The sequence below is a fragment of the Sus scrofa genome, chromosome 8, assembly GCF_000003025.6.
Source record: "Sus scrofa isolate TJ Tabasco breed Duroc chromosome 8, Sscrofa11.1, whole genome shotgun sequence".
NCBI classification, from domain to species: domain Eukaryota; kingdom Metazoa; phylum Chordata; class Mammalia; order Artiodactyla; family Suidae; genus Sus; species Sus scrofa.
Window position 1 is genome coordinate 7,864,769 of NC_010450.4, and position 17,397 is coordinate 7,882,165.

Genomic DNA, 17,397 nt, shown 5'->3' on the forward strand with positions numbered 1-17,397 from the left:
TCTAGACAGAGGGGCTCTTCTAACTAGAGAGGCATATTTTATTTAAAATGTTCCTTGAATGCATGATACTTGAGCTGACTATATGACCATGTTTTTTGAGATCATACTTGTGTCCTCCTTGCTAAAAGAAAATCTTCCGAATACTACAACCACTAGGATATCTCTGTTTCCTGTACACCTTTGGATTTTTTTCTCTAGCATTGACCTTGTTATTTAACCACATAAAGCTTTCTACAGTTTATCTGTATTCTGAAAATGAGAATGGTTTGTCTTTGTCCACTGAGACTAAGAACTTTTGAAGGGAGACCCATTTCTAATATAGCAACATGTTACAACTCAGATATAAGGAATTACTCTGCAACAAAATATGGAAGATGCCGCTGTGTTGCTCTGTCAAGATGAAACGAAGGCTAGCTCTTCAAAAGGCATGCTCAAAAAATATTTATTGGCTACTTATAAATAATATCCCCCTTTTTTGGGGGGGAGAAAGATGTTCAAACTGCATATAAGCAATGAGCTCTTTCTAAAATTCCTCTGGTTTAGCTGTTAAATTTGAGATAGGTTTTCACCAATCAGTTTTCTGAAAAAAAAAAAAGAAAAGAAAATCTGTCCCAGAAAGAAATCCCAAATGCTTATCATATCAGACTTTTTGCTTGATTTAATGCATTCAAGAATACAAAAGTCTCATCTGCTGTATAAATATGCTGAGAATCCATGAGAGATTGCCACTCATAATTTGAGATGATTAACCTCACGAGCTTTGAGAAAGCAGACTGAGTTTCCTATAAGAATATAAAGCCATAAAGAGAGACTGTAAATTAAAAAGACAGCCAATCAAAGGAGCTGCATTTACTAATGCAATGCAGGAAAAGATACAATAAACTATCCTTAAGTGAGCATTTACTGTGCATCAGAAACTGTACTGATAGCATCGCAATCATTTATTATTCAAATTATTCTGCAATGTAAGCGATAATCATTGTCATTTTCAAATCAACCTAACAAAAGAAAGTTTGCATATAATACAATGTACGTCATCAGATTTAGCACTCATCAAAACTTCACAATCACAAAACCAATTCCTTAAAATCTCTCTCTCTGCCTCTGTCTCTAGCTCTCTTTCCCTCTGTATCTCTCTCTCTTTCTCTCTCTCTCTCTCCACACAAACACACACACACACACACACACACACACACACACACACACATCTTGTTGGTTTCTTTTCTCTGAAGAACTCATTAATATTTTGATATAGAGAAGTGGATGGCTGCTGTACCAAATATCTACATATATGAAAGTGACTTTGGAACAAGGTAATGGCTGGAGTACCCCCCTAAGTCTGGGTATTTTTTTTTCATTTTAATGAATGATCATTCTATTGAATGACCACAAATCCCTTTAGGAGAGGTTTGGAGGATTATTTAAGTGATTTACTTGTGGGCAACGGTGCAAAATTCTTCCTTAAAGGATTTGTCCTCTTCTTCATTCAAAGATTTTTTTTTTTTTTTTTTTGGCCTGTGAATTGACTTATGTTTAACAAGTCAGATTCAGTGACTTCTTACTATGGAAATGTAATCATGTTTTGGCTACCAGACCTAGAATTGTTTTTTTTTCTTTTTTTTTTTTCCTATTTTTAGATCATGAAACAGTCTAGTAGGCTATAGAGACTGCTTTGAAGATGACATGTACATGGCTCACAAGTTTACTGAGATTTCAAACAAATGGATTTTGTGTGTATTGTCTCTGTGGTATAGAGGAAAGCTTTCTATAGGGAAGCTCTTCTGCTGATGGTCACTGGGCTCTAGTCCAGAGAACTGTACACTCTGCAGAAAACCAATGAGACGAACATGTTGGATCCATTTTCTTGTCCCTTTATCAACATTACTCCTCAAATTTAACTTTAAGCAGATGAAGTAAGTCTTCAAAGTCAAGCAGTAGTTAAACTCAATTTTTTTCTTAATCCCTAACCCTGCACTTAAATAAATAAATAAATAAATAAAGTTAATCTACTTCCATGAAACACTTCAGGGAAGCCACACTCAGAAAAATAAATTATATTGTTTCACTTTGAACAGTGGATGCACTTAGTAAAACATCACAAGTTTACACAGTTTAAGTTGGGCAGAACCTAGCAAAATCCTAAAGTATGAGAGACATTTCTTTTGTATCTCCCTATCTTTTTCTCTTTCTTAATTATTCCGTTCCCTCCCTCATACCCTCTGCAAAAACCCAACTTTTGTCTTTATTTTCTCCCATTACGTCATACTAAGCCAAGAATCTAATGAAATTCCTTATCTTTTCTTTGTAGTCATATCCCTAAAATGTATTTTTTCCTGGGACATTTGTTTTCTCTGTTTTCTAAGCGTCTTCTGCAACTGCATTAGTTCAAGCTCTTATTACCTAGGACTGTTTGCCTGCCATAGCTTTCCAACTGCAGTGGCTTTCCAGCTACCTTCTCTACCCCACCTTGTCCAGCACAGTTTATTTTCCACACTCTAGCAATTGAGATTGTTTATGATTACATCACAGCATCTGTAGGCTCAGAAATGATTCACTGGCTGTCCTTGACCTTCCAGAATTCAGACCCAGGACCTGCTTGGCTGATGACTATCTCCTGAGTTTCATCTCAGTTTCTTTCTCACAAGTTGTATCTTAAAGAAATGAATGAATGACTACTTTACTTCATAAGAGCCATTCTCAGTAACTTATCTAACTCTTGTTCATCCATCACAGATGAAATGTACTTATGGGGAAGCACTTTATTATACTATGTCTCATCTCCCTTACATATCATGGGCTTATATTGGGGGTAATGCAAGGTAATGCATCCCATCATACTGGGGTGAGGCTACTTCCATAAAGACTGTACTGTAAGCACAAGGGTTTATATTATACCATGCAGGTCTCAGCAAAGATTCTGGACCCAGAAATTTCCTAATGGCCTCAGCCTCAGGCAAAATATCCATTACGGGTAACCAGCGATCCTAGTTTTCCACCCTGGATTATGTGTAATACTTCTGCATAAATAATAGTAGTTCCTCTTAACACTCTGAAAATATTGTAGTTCTATAAAATATGTGATCACTTTTCCTATAAGGGTGTTTTAGAATAAACAAACCGTCTTGCCTTAGCCATATTATAATGTTTTTAGGGTACAGGCTGATATGGAATGACCTTGAACTAGGCAGGAACCTGTCTTAATGCATGTGCTGCCTTGGAGTGGAGCCTTAGATGATTTAAAGGGCTGGGCTTTTCTTCTGCTCAGAAACACTGTTGAGTGTCTCAAATTTTTAGCATCAGGCTTTGGTAAGCAGAACTGGGCTGACTGCCCATGATTCACTCCTCATTTAAGGCAAAGTAAGAATTCTGTAAGGGTTAATTTTGGATTCGAATCAGCAGTTCTCATAGAATTATGGGTGACTCAAAGGTGATACTCTTATGTTACAGATAGACATTCAGATGGGGCATATATCCTTAGAAGCAGAAAATTTATGTTAGAACAGGAAGTAAAGGTGAAAGTTACTAATGGAAAACTAAGTCGGATGATGATCATTGTCCAAGCCTGGGTGAGATGTTTCTCTGATGGAAAAGTCTCCTGGTGGGATCATCTAACCTAGGCCGGTAGACAAGATCTTGATCAATGGGTGTATCTGGAAGACTCAGGACTTATTAACTGAGGACTATAGTTTTATTTTAGAAAATAAAAATGCCATGGGCACTAAGCAAAGGGGAAGTAAAACGAAAGAAGAGACTCTGATATGTTAAACAAAGGGAAAAACAAAGATGCAGTGGGAAGAAACACTCCTTGGGGGCTGGAACTTCTGAAAACAGAGGGCAGCCAGTGTATGAAAGAGTATTTGGAAGAGCTATTCTCTGCAAGGCCTTCAAGGTACAGACTCCAGACTCCAGGAGAGTACATAACTAGCAGGTTCGGTGGAAGAATCTACTGAACAAGGTTCTCCAGCTGAAATCCACTTCTGAGGAGGCAGTTTTATGGGTCTACGCTACCTGCCGCAGTAACTGATAGCTGTCCTCATGGCCTAAGACAGCTCATCAAATATTGCAGAGGTTATGCATTAGCCAAAGTCTGTGCACCATGAAGATATGAGCTCTGAGAAACACAGAATATGTAAGGAAAAGGAAAATGACAAGTTTTAAATAATTTCTTCTCTTTTTTTTTTTTTTTGCTTTTTAGGGCTGTATATGGAGGTTCCCAGACTAGGGGTCAGATCAGAGCTGTAGCTGCCAGCCTATGCCACTGCCACAGCCACAGCAACGCAGGATCCAAGCCACATCTGGAACCTACACCCCAGCTCAGGGCAATGCCGGATCCTTAACCCACTGAGCAAGGTCAAGGATCGAACCTGGCGTCCTCATGGATGCTAGTCAGATTCGTTAACCACTGAGCCACAACAAGAACTCTCCTAAATAATCTTGATATGAGATGAAAGTATCTGATCTGAGCTTTTGTCTCAGTGACCTGGACTCCCAATATTATAATTTTCTCAATTTAGCAATAAAGATTTTTGATGGTATTAAGACAGCACAACTTTTTGCACATGGGCTGGACAATAAATATTTTGGGCTTACCACAATATGATGTTTTTGAATACATACTTAACTACAATGTGTAAATGAATGGATGTGACCATTTCAATAAAACTTTATTTACAAAAAAAACAGGTAACTGACTTACAAGGCCATAGTTTACCAATACTTACTTAAAGAGAAACAGTATGCCTAAGTTGCCTTCCTCATTGAGATATGGTAGGAGGAGTCTGTCCTAATTGACCTCATTGGGATATTTTTAGAAAGCAAATTAGAGGCTATAGTTTATAAATTTTGGAAACCTGACAAAAATCGACAAACACACTCACAAGGGTAAAACAGCAAAACAAACAAAAAACTTCACTCTCCTTCGCACAAATACTACTAATTATTTGAAAAGATATTCAGCAATTCCAAATGCTTGGTTGTGAAAGTATAATTTCACTCTAGGGGCTATAAACCACCTCATTTTTAAATTTTGTTAGGATGTTGGTGTCACAATAATTTTCTATGTGTTACACCCTTATTTGAATTTAAAAGTCAGACTTGGCATTGAATTAAAACAAATTCTTATACTGTGAAGGAACTATAGCCACTTCAGAAAGAGCAGCCCAACCATCAGGAAACCCGCCCTTTGGCTGAAGCTAAGCAACCTAAGACACTGGAGAGGACTTTGATTGCTTTGTGCCTTTAGCTGAAAAGCCTATGATATTAAACTGGAGCTATATTTTTTTGATATTTTTGAAATATTAGGCTTTAATTTACAAGGGGATTTAATCTTTGGATTTTACTGTGTTTATGGAGATTTCATAATGAGTATGGGTTGATATTAAAATTTGGAACATTCCCTATGTTGGCGAGTTTGAGCTATCCAAATATTTGTGTTCACTGAAGAACCTCTAAAAGCTAATATTAAACAGGTGGCTAGGCTATTTTGAGATGGGTGGCAGGATTGCAATAAAATGTTCAACTTTGGTTAAAGAAATGGCCTTGAAAATGATTGGATTCCCAGCTCAGTAACCCACTATGTTTCCAGGTGGGCAACGCCCGTGTCCTCCCTCCTCTAACTGCTTTCTGGTGATTCTTTTACGCACCAGATAAAAATTCTATCTCAGGGTCTGGTTCTGGGGGAACACAAACTAAGATAATAAACATTGGGTGAAGGACCAAATAAACAAGTAAGCATTCCTTATGTTTTATTAGGGGAAGGGGAGGCTGGGTAACATGGTCAGGAAGACACCCAGTAACATGGCTATTTCTATAATGTCCTTCTCTCAGCTTCTTTACATCTTTACTGCTTATTTCTTTGACAAGCCTTGAAGGATTACTTGGATTTTCCTGGGCTTATTTCTACAGTTTTCCTCTAAGATGTGTCCATTGCTTCTTGAAGTTCTATTCAATCTCTTACTAAAAGAATCATTCAGAAGAAAATATCAGACCATCAACTATTTTTGAATTTATTTGTCATCTTACTTTTTACTTTTTTTTTTTTTAAAGTATGCCTGATTTACAATGTGATACCAATTTCTGTTGTACAGGAAAGTGAGCCAGTCATTCCTTTTCTTATATCATCTTCTATCACGGTCTAGCCCAAGAGATTGGATATCATTCTCTGTGCTATACAGTAGAACTTCATTGCTTATGAATTCTATGTAATAGTTTGCGTTTACTAATCCCTAACTCCCATCCATCCCACTCTCTACCCCTCCCCCTTGGCAACCACAAGTCTGTGAGTCTGTTGCTGTCAGACCATCAACTTTAATAGTAACTATGCAATCCCTTAGTTAACCACTGCCTGCTCAGTGTCTCCTAAGTGCTAATCCCTTGCAACCTACCCCACAGGTCACGGCAGTGTCAGATCCTTAACCCACTGAGTGAGGCCAGGGATTGAACCTGCACCCTCATGGTTCCTAGTCAGATTCATTTCCACTGTGCCACGATGGGAACTCTGAGGACTATAGCTAATATTTTGAGCCATATACTCCGAGCTGTTTTGCAGATACTGAAAAGTCCCACCAGTGGAAGAAGGTAACTGTGTGCTGCCCACAAACAGGTAGACCACAGACTGGTTGGAACCAAAAGGTTGAGGAGGCTGCCTCCCAGTGACCTCACCACCAACCAATCAGAAGACTTCGCGAGCTGACCACGCCCTGCTCCTCACTCCCCCTCCAGGAGGGACAGAGCTTTGAGAGCACTAGCCTGCTGTGGCTGCCAGGGCCTGGCAAAGCAACAAAACTATTCTTTTCCACTTCACCCCAAACTCTGTCTCCACGATTCAATTCAGCGCCAGTGTGCAGAGGCCAAGTTGTGGCAACATCAGTGCCCTGAAGCCAATCTCTTATGCAAGCAATAAAAAATAAATAAATCATCGCTCCAGGCCAACTTTATTTTGATGTGAATGCACAAGGGATCCATGTGACCTGATTAACCAAATGCACCAAACAAAAGAATCTATTCTAGATTCAAGTTTTCCTTCAAGCCTTGGAGTACTGCACTGGAGGCCTCCTTACGGGCTCCCCTTCCGGAGGCTTTGCTTTCTTCCTTCTCTGAATCACACACACTTTGATTAGCATCTGTCCTTTGAGAATATTTCTCAAGGAGTTTTCCTTTTTTTATCCTCCCCACTTCCTCCAGGTTTGTATAGGTTACTTAATAGTGCAATTAATTATTGTTTTATGACCAGATGAAAGGTTCTTTTATTTGTTCTTGCTTCAGATTTTCCCTTGGTTGAGGGAGATGATATGAATCACTTTTTTTTCCCCCAAAGGAGAATAAAGTGGACTTTGATAAAGGTCAGGAAGCGAGAGCTGGAGGGAGGGAAATTCATTTATTATCTCCCTTGGCACTTTCTGTTGGCTTTTGAAAAATAAAAATCAGTTGGAATGAAAAATTTTAATATAGCATGTGTTCATGCTAAAAACATAAGTTGCACAAGCAAAATGTTAGTTTTTTTTTTTTTTTTCTTTTCCTCAGGTATTTTCTGAACTAGGCAGAGGGGATAGCTTGAAAGTAGGCATAATGACCAGATCTTGTAAGAGCTAGTTATTGAGCTTTTCTACATAAGTTAATTTAACTCAAAAGAAGATATTTTGGAGTTCCCATTGACCCCCAGCTGCAGCTCTGATTCGACCCCTAGGATAGGAACTTCCAGACGCCATGGGTGTAGCCATAAAAAAAAAAAAAGAAAAAAAAAAGAAAGAAAGAAAAATAGAAGAAAAGAAAAAATGAAGATATTTTGTTGCTAATGTACACTTACATAAATTTTCCTCATATTTTTATTACCCTTGCTTATTATAGATGGAAACACATGGAGCCCCACATCTGGGCAAGATTTTTTTTTTATTTTTCTTCCCCCTAAGGAGAAAGGAATCAGCCCATATTCTGAGAGTTAAGTTATTTACCTGGTGGAAGGATGATCTCAATCCACAAGCAATACTGGGGAGGGAAAGAAAAGAATTACAAGGGTTCTGCTGATACATTTACAAGACAATAGGTATATTAAATTAAACGAGTTTGGGAGAAAGAGGATTAATGTACTGGTTAACACCATCATCCAGGTTTTGCTACAAAACAGACAGCTACAAAGTTATCACTTGGCATTGCCTTAGTCTGTTTGGCTGCTAAAACGAAATGCCATAGAGGGAGTGGTTACCCAATAAACATCTCTCTCTCACAGTTCTGGAGGCTGGGAAGCCCAAGATAAAGATGCTGGCAGATCTGGGGTCTGGTGAGAGCCCACTTCCTTGTTTGCAGAAGGTCATCTTATGTCCTCTCCTGACCTTTCCATGGTGCGTGCATATAGAGAAAGATTTTGCATCTCTTTCTCTTTTTATAAAGGGGTTAATGCCATCAGGAAGTCCCTGCCCTCATGACCAAACTGACCCGAATTCCTTCCCAAAGATTTCACCTCCAAGCGCCATCACATTAGGACATAAATTCTTCACCATACGGATTTTGAGGGAACACAGGCATAGCTGGCACACACTGTGAGGATTTACTTGTCTTATGCATTTGTCAGTCCACTGGGGTTTGGCTGATCCAGGCTCTACTAGCTGGATTTACTTCTCAGATGCAGGTTGGGTCTGGATCCACGCCACACATCACTCATGCTCCTTAAGTCAGGGGTTAGCAAAGACACATTCTCATGATAAGAGTCGGGAGTGCGTTTCCAATTTTTCCTTGGATTATCTGTGTTTAAAATCACTGGTCAAAGCAGATCAAGTTGGCCAGACCCAAAGTCATGAGGCCAGGAAGTACACGCCACCCAATGCAGCGGTCAGGGCTAGGGAGAAAGTGAATGCATGATCTAATCTATAAACTTTTCTACCTGTGGAAGCATTTGATGACTATTCTAATTCTTCTTCTCAGTAAAGACAAAATCTTTGTGCCATTCTTTTGTTTTGTTTTTGTCTGAAGATTTTTACATGTGTATAAATTGCACACAATTGTTCTGTATTTATTTATGTATTTGTCTTCTTCTAGAGGCCACTTGGAATGTTTTATTCTTTCCTGTACACACATGGATCATTCTATTGAATTTATTATTATTATCTAATAATAAATACTTATTAGACAGATTGACTACAAAATGTGTGCAATTAGTATTTCCAGCTGTCATTTTATATTTTGAGAAGTTCAGTAAATGGGAGGTCTCACTGTGGTCCAGTGGGTTAGTGATCAGGGTTGTCAATGTGGAGTCTTCAGAGGCACCGGTTCGATCCCTGGTCCAGTGCAGTGTTGCTGCAACAGCGTTGTAGGTCACCACTGTTACTCGGATTTGATCACTGGCCTGGGAAACACCATATGCCAGGAGTGGGGTTGGGGGGAGGACAGCCAAAAAATAAAAAAGAAGGAAGAAAATTCAATAAATGGAAGTTCCTGTTGTGGCACAGTGGGTTAAGAATCAGCCTGAAGTGGCTTGGCCCTGCTGGAGGTGTGTAATATTTTGTGTTCTGACCTTAGCCCAAGGCAAAGAGTTAAGGGATTGAGCATTGCCACAACTGTGGCACAGGTCACATCTGTGGATGGGATTCAATCTCTGGCCCAGGAACTTCCATATGCTTCAGATATTTAAACAACAGAAGAAATTCAGTAAATGATATTTAAATGTTTTTTACAGAGTCCACCACCTTGTGTTTAATTAGAGGATTAAATTAGGGTACACAGAAAACCATAAACACCCAATAAACACTAGCTGTTCTTATTACTACTATTATTGTTATTATTATATTTAATTTTAAGAAGCTAAATCTGTACCTTGTCTCTGTATTTCTATTTTATTATGTAAATTTCTTATCAATACTATGATTTCTTGTGCCTATTAAAGTACAGGTTATTTCTACTCACTGACTGCTGAAATCAGGCAAAAACAAGACAACAGAAATGAAGCAGTGGTTTCTCATTTTTTTCCTTTTCAAGTCCACACCCGAGGCATACAGAAGTTCCCAGGCCAGGGGTCCAATGTGAACGGCAGCTTTCCACCACAGCCGCAACCACAGCAACTCAGGATCTGAGCTGGGTCTGTGACCTACACCTCAGCTCACGGCAACACTGGATCCTCAACCCACCGAGCGAGGTCAGGGATGGAACCCACATCCTCATGAATGCTAGTTGGGTTCAACACTTGAGCTACCACAGGAACTACTGAAGTAGTGGCTTCTAAATTTTTCATCACTCCCCATACAGGTCTGTGTTTCTATGTGAAATTATATTTTTATGAAAATGTAATATTTTATGTAGCAGAAATTTTTGGTTCGATAGGATGCACATTATGAGTCAGACTTCATTAATATCATATGTAGAACACAGGGTGATATGGGGTTTTATGCTGCTTCTATTAGGGCAGGATCAAAGAAACTGTAGATTATTTATATCGGCTCTCTGCGGTATGCTAAAGGAAGTGTGATGCTGAGCGCTGAGAAAGAGAGGCCATGGGGTTTGCCGGTGGAATCTGCTCTGGGATGACACCTCCAGATACAATACTCAGAATGTGTTAACTTGTGCATGGGTGAAAGTCAGGACATGGTCCTCGGCTAGAGTGAGTGGGTTTAGTGAAGTCTGTTTTTTTGTTTCTGTTTTTGTTCTCCCTTAAGCTGGCTTTACCTCTGAGGGTATGCCCAAGTTGAGAAAGTTCAAGGACAACACAACTCAAGCAGAAAGTAGTAGCCTCATTAGGAGGAGGAATACAAGCCTAGATCTGGGGGACTACAAGAGCTACTGGAAATTTAGGAAAGATATATGAGAAAAGGAGGTGTTTCAGACAAGGGTCCCCAAAGTCTACATGTAAATCCATCCCAACTTGTATTGGACTCCAGAAGTGCCTGTGTGCAGCTAATGAATCCAAGGAATCTAGCTAAAACCAATAACAAGAAGACTGAAGAGTTGAACAGAATTAGTTGTCCATTGCTTGGGAAGTGGTGGTGGGGAATCTTGATAAAACCCTCAGACTTTCCACTGAAAACCCACAACAGCCATGACTTAGGATCAAGGGCATCCCGGAACTGAGCACTGAATCCTAGGATTAAGGCAAAATTTAAATAGTGCTTGCAAAGCCTAAGCCCAAGTTGCTGCATGACTGAGATGATCCATCAATAATTTAACTGCCTGCTAGAACCAAATCAATCTCTCCACAAACGAAGGGGAAAACAAAAGCTCCCAAGCCTCTCAATATATATAGCTCATAATACCCAGGACAGAAAAAAATACTACCAGGCATGCAGACAAGTAGAAAAATATGACCCATAATCAGGATAAGATTAGTCAATGAAAAGACCTAAGCATATCTCACATGTTGAAATTAGAAGACAAGGAATATAAAATAACTTTGATAAATGTTTTAAAGTATTTACATGAAAAGATGGTCAAGAATTTTCAGGATTAACAGTTGCCATCATGGCTCAGTGGAAACAAATCTGACTAGCATCCATGAGGACGCAGGTTGGATCCCTGGGCTTGCTTGGTGGGCTAAGGATCTGGTGTTGCCGTGAGCTGTGGTGTAGATTGCAGACTTGGCTCCAATCCCACATGTCTGTGGCTGTGGTGTAGGCCAGCAGCTACAGCTCCAATGTAAGCTCTAGCCTGGGAACCTCCATATGCCATAGGTGTGGCCCTAAAAAGACAAAAAAAAAAAAAATAGAATTTTCAGGAAGAAGAATAGAATAGAAATTCTTAGCCAAATGAAACTCCTAGAACTAAAATGTGTAATAATTGAAAAAAAAAAAAGATGGCATTAAAAATAATTTGAGGGCATTCCTACTGTGGCTCCGTGGTAATGAATCTGACCATATCCATGAGGACGCTGGTTCCATCCCTGTCCTGGACCAGTGGGTTAAGGGCCCAGTGTTGCCGTGAGCTGTGGTATAGGTCACAGATGCGCCTCAGATCTGGTGTTGCTATGGCTGTGACTTAGGCCAACAGCTACAGCTCTGATTGGACACTTAACCTGAGAACTTTCATATTCAACAGGTACAGTGCCCCCCCCAAATAATAGTTTGAACAATGCATAAGAAATTATTATGAATAGAAAGTAGTCTATAGGGATGGAAATGCTATAAAATTGGGTTGTGACGATCATTATACAACTATAAATGTAATAAAATTCACTGAGTAATTATAATAAAGAAATAATCAGAAAAATAAACAAATAAATTTCAGACAATAAATAAAAGAAAGTAGTCAAGATAATCAAAACAATTCAAACCAAAGGGAAATTATTGGAAAAATGAGTAGAACTTTGATGAGTTATAATAGCTAACAGAGTCACACATATAGAATCAAAGCTCAAATAGGAGAGAAAAAACAGAATGGGGAAAGAAAATATATTTCAAGAAATGTTAGATGAATTATTTTCTCCTTTTTTCCTTCCTTCCTCCTTCCTTCCTTCCTTTCTTCGTTCTTTTGGCTGCACCTGCAGGGAGTAGAAGTTCCCAAGCCAGGGACTGAGCTGCAGCTGCAGCAACACCAGATCCTTAACCCACTGGATTAAGGATCCGGCCATGGAGTGATCCCACACCTCCTCAGTGACCAGAGCCACTGCAGTCAGATTCTTTACACACTGTGCCACAGTGGGAGCTCCAAGATGAATTATTTTCAATTTCATTAAACCACTATCCCATAGATGAATGAACACAGAGAAGAGTATATGCAAAGGCTTTTCATAGTCAAACCACTGAAAACCAAAATGAAGGGAATATCCTAAAAGCAGCTAGAGAAAAATAAGAAGGGGAAGAAGAAGAAGGAGGAGGAGGAGAGGGGGAGGAAAGAGAGGAAGAATCCCACAGAGTGAATAAGGATGTAAATAATGGCTGACTTTCTATGGTATGAACTCTAACCACCAATGATGAGGCTTCATGACCAGAAGTCACCTCCTGACCAGGCTAGGTGACAGATACTTGGAGAGAGGGAAAAGTCAACCTATGTCACAGGCAAAAAGCATCAGCCAATATTAGGGGAACTCTGAATCATATAGGATGCATTAGGGTTGGCTTCACTGAGCCAAAGTGGGCAGGTCTTCAAACCTCTGCTTCTGTTGGTCATTGGATGGAGTCTGAGCCCCAACGATGAGCACAGTGCCAGGTGTGCAGGACATCAAACTAGCTAATGTATTCATTTAAAGGAGGCTCTAGATGGCATATATTTCAGATCCACCACAGCAGCATACAATCCAGATTGAAAAAAGAAAAAATGGGCCAAAGACTTGAATAGACCCTGGAGAAGAAGATAAAATATCATCCAATAAGTTTATGCAAAAAATATAACATGCTTAATCATCGGTAAAATGTCATAGCAAGAAACTATATCATATGTGCTGAGAGGCAAAAAGCAACAACTACCACAAAAATCTGACAATACCACATTCTCAGAAGGATATGAAACAACTTGAATCACCCATGCTGATGTTAGGAGGTAAAAAGTAGAAACACTTTTCAAAAATTGCTTGGCAATCTCTTTAAGTGTTAAACATGCACTTCCCTATGTCCCAAGAATTCCCTTCTTGGATAATTTCTCAGTAGAAATAAAAGCACATAGTCACAAAATACTTATAAGAGAATGTTCATAGCAATAATAATCATAACAGCTGAAAACTGGGAAAAAAAAAAACAATGTCTATCATCAAATGAATTACTACTTTAAAAAAAGGTGGTATATGCATACACTGGAACTATTTTTAGCAAAAAATAAAAATAAATACTTAAAATTACAAACTGTATATTAACATGCAATACTATAGGGATGAATTTAGAAACATTTTGGTGAGTGAAAGAATCACAGAAATCATACATAAATACAAAATACAAACGTATGTAAATATGTTCTCTAGTGGCTCAACGGGTTAAAGATCCAGCATTTCAACTGCTCTGGCTGTGGTCACTGCTGTGGCTCCGGTCATCCTTGGCCCAGGAACTTCCTCATGCCATGAGCATGGCCAGGAAAAAAAAAGTGTGTGCAAATATGATGCAATTATTAAATAGCATCTGCAATAGAAGTTCAAGAATATGCAGAACTAATGGGTGGGGGTAGTAACCAAAATAGTAGTTGTTTTTGGAAGTTCTGATTGATCAGAGAGGGCTACAGAGGCATTTCGGGGTGATGGAAATTTATATTTTCAGGTAGGTTTTGGTTACACAAGTTTTCATTACGCACTGACGCAGCAATGTGTACACTTAACAGCAGTGTGTTACACCATGTTTCAGTTATGACTCAGTTAAAAAAAAATCACTTTCTTCTCCAAAATGAAAACTTCAAGTACAATTTGTGCAAAAATTATACATCCAGATATGAAGTAGTCACAGAAGAATAATTGACACATACACACAAGGCAAACCCAAATAATACAAGGATCATATTTTCAACTACAATAAATTTGGTTCAAAAAGTATTTAAGACAGAGAACACTTTATAGTAAAAACAGAGCAAAACACCCAGTAATGAACTAAACATTAAAGCGTGATCATCATGCAATACGATATATTTTTCAAAAAAAAAAAACACAGGAAATACAAGAAAATATTTAAAAACATAAAACAGGAATAGGAAAATTCATTTTATCATACTTAAATCAATGGCTGAATAATGCACAAAAATTAAGAGAAACTGAATTCCATAATTGATAACTTCTACCTAAATATTTTATGTTGAATAACCCCTGGAAAGTTTACAAAAATGTTAATATTCAAAGCCATATGATCAACATTAGTATCATAATGAGAAAATAGACTTAAGCCACTTCAAAAGAGAAGAGTTAAGACATGTGGTTAGCTTTGAAACCAGACTCAGTACAACTAGCTGTGTGACCTTGGGCCAGTTACCCAACCTCTCTACGCTTTAGTTTCTTTATCCTTAAATGAGGACAAATAATAATAGTATTTACTTCATAAGGATATTGGGAATATTGTGCAATTTCATTAACTAAGGGCACTAAGAAAAGCGCTTGGCATAAAGTAAACTCTGTAAATATTATCATCACCATTATTAACGCCCAGCACACTATTTACAATAATTGATACACTATCAGTTAGATAATCCTAATAAAGAGGAATCCCACCTGTAATTGCATCTCAAATGTCCTCAAGTTCAGTTTTTTTTCCTGTGCCCTTTAATACTCAGAAGCTTTCTTTCATGGTGTGTACTTTCTCAAGATTGTGGGGACAGTTGGGATAGATTTTGCCCTGAATGCACACTGTCCAAACTGCAGTTCAGTGTTTTCCCATCGCTTGCTTTTTTACCACAATATGAGGTCAACAGGGCACATGCCTCTCGACTGGAGAGTTAGAAAGGACAGGGTATTGAAACATGCCACCTGAGCATCTTGTGGCTCCTTCTAGGAACCAAGTAGAAGTGGCCATTTAATGCAAAATGGCTTATTCTCCAGTGCTCTCAGAGGCTGAGGAGAAAGCTCCACCATCTAAATTCCTCCCCATAGCCTTCATGGATTGCTGGCTTGGGATTTCATTCACCAAAAATGCTGCTTTATTAAGCCTCAATGATTTAAAACTGAGTCATGGTCAGAGAGCTCAAAAGCTTTGCGACATTGAAAAAGTGACATAAGCTATGAGTCTCCGTTTCTTCATTAATGATAAAGACAATTTGAAGAACTTGATTTCTGGAGTTCCCATGGTGTCTCAGTGGTTAATGAATCCAACTAAGAACCATGAGGTTGCGGGTTAGATCCCTGGCCTCGCTCAGTGGGTTAAGGATCTGGCGTTGCCATGAGCTGTGGTGTAGGTCGAAGACACAGCTCGGGTCCCGCGTTGCTGTGGCTCTGGCGAAGGCCAGCAGCTACAGCTCCAATTAGACCCCTAGCCTGGCATCCTCCACAGGTGCGATCCTAGAAAAGACAAAAAGACAAAAAACAAACAAACAAACAAAAAAAACCCTTAATTTCTAAGAGGGAATGAGAAGGACGCTATATGTTCATCGATGGATGCTTTCATTTTCCCGTCCTTTCATCCTGGAAAAAGTTGCCAGATTGCAGTGGATATTTAGGTACATACAACGGATGCCAGATTATTCTCGAAGACCAAATACTTATATTCGGAAAACAGAGACAGTAAAGGGAGTTCCCGTCGTGGCGCAGTGGTTAACGAATCCGACTAGGATCCAGTAAAGGGAGTTCCCGTCGTGGCGCAGTGGTTAACGAATCCGACTAGGAACCATGAGGTTGCGGGTTTAATCCCTGCCCTTGCTCAGTGGGTTAACGATCCGGCGTTGCCGTGACCTGTGGTGTAGGTTGCAGACGCGGCTCGGATCCCGAGTTGCTGTGGCTCTGGCGTAGGCTGGCAGCTACAGCTCCGATTCGACCCCTAGCCTGGGAAACTCCATATGCCGCGGGAGCGGCCCAAGAAATAGCAAAAAAAAAAAAGAGACAGTAAAGAAGTTCAAGGGGGAAGTGGCTTCTGAAATGGAGGCAGAAAAGCCAGGCACAAGCCTGCCATAATCTAGAGTTGTTTGGTAAGTGCAAAGACCCGGGATTCAGTGGGTCCCTGCCCTCCAGCTACGGAGGCTTGGTCATTTATTTAAAGCTCTGGCATGGATTCCTTACATGTAAGGATGATATTATTCCCTACTTACTAGTGTAAAATAGATAACTTAGTAAACATAACATATTAGATGTGTACCTGGCCCAGGATATATAGTCAATGGCTCTTACCTATTATTAACAATGCATGCTGCTTCCCAGCTCTGTGTACAGGGCCAGACTGCATTAAGGGGCCAGTTGGTGTATTTACAAAGAAAGCATCATAAATACCTCTCTCTGGCACTGTCTAGAGAAAGAATTCCCAATCAGCAGTCTTAAAATCTCTCCTCTGAATTTAACTCTAACAAAGCCTTCACTAAATTGAAAACCTTTTATTTTGGTCTTTTTTAAGGCCATACTCAAGGCATGTGGAGATTTCCAGGCTAGGGGTCGAATCAGAGCTATAGCTATCAGCCTACACCACAGCCACAGCAATGAGGGATCCGAGCCACGTCTGCAACCCACACCACAGCTCAGGGCAACGCCGAATACCCAACCCACTGAGCGAGGTCAGGGATCAAACCCGCATCCTCATGGGTACTAGTCAGGTTCACTAACTGCTGAGCCATGATGGGAACTCCCCAAAACACTTTCTTAACTGATGAGATTAAATCTGAATCTCAGTTTTGGTTCTTTTCTATCAACACACAGTAAATGTGAGTTAAATGAATAAATGTATCTGTGACATGGTTGTTTACGATTCTCTTGCATTCTAATAATAATGAAATTTACAAAGCATTTATATTTATATCACATTACAGAACCTTTAAACTTCCCTTCAAGGCAAGCTGGAGCATACATTGCTATTGTTATTGCTGTGATATTTGTGGATT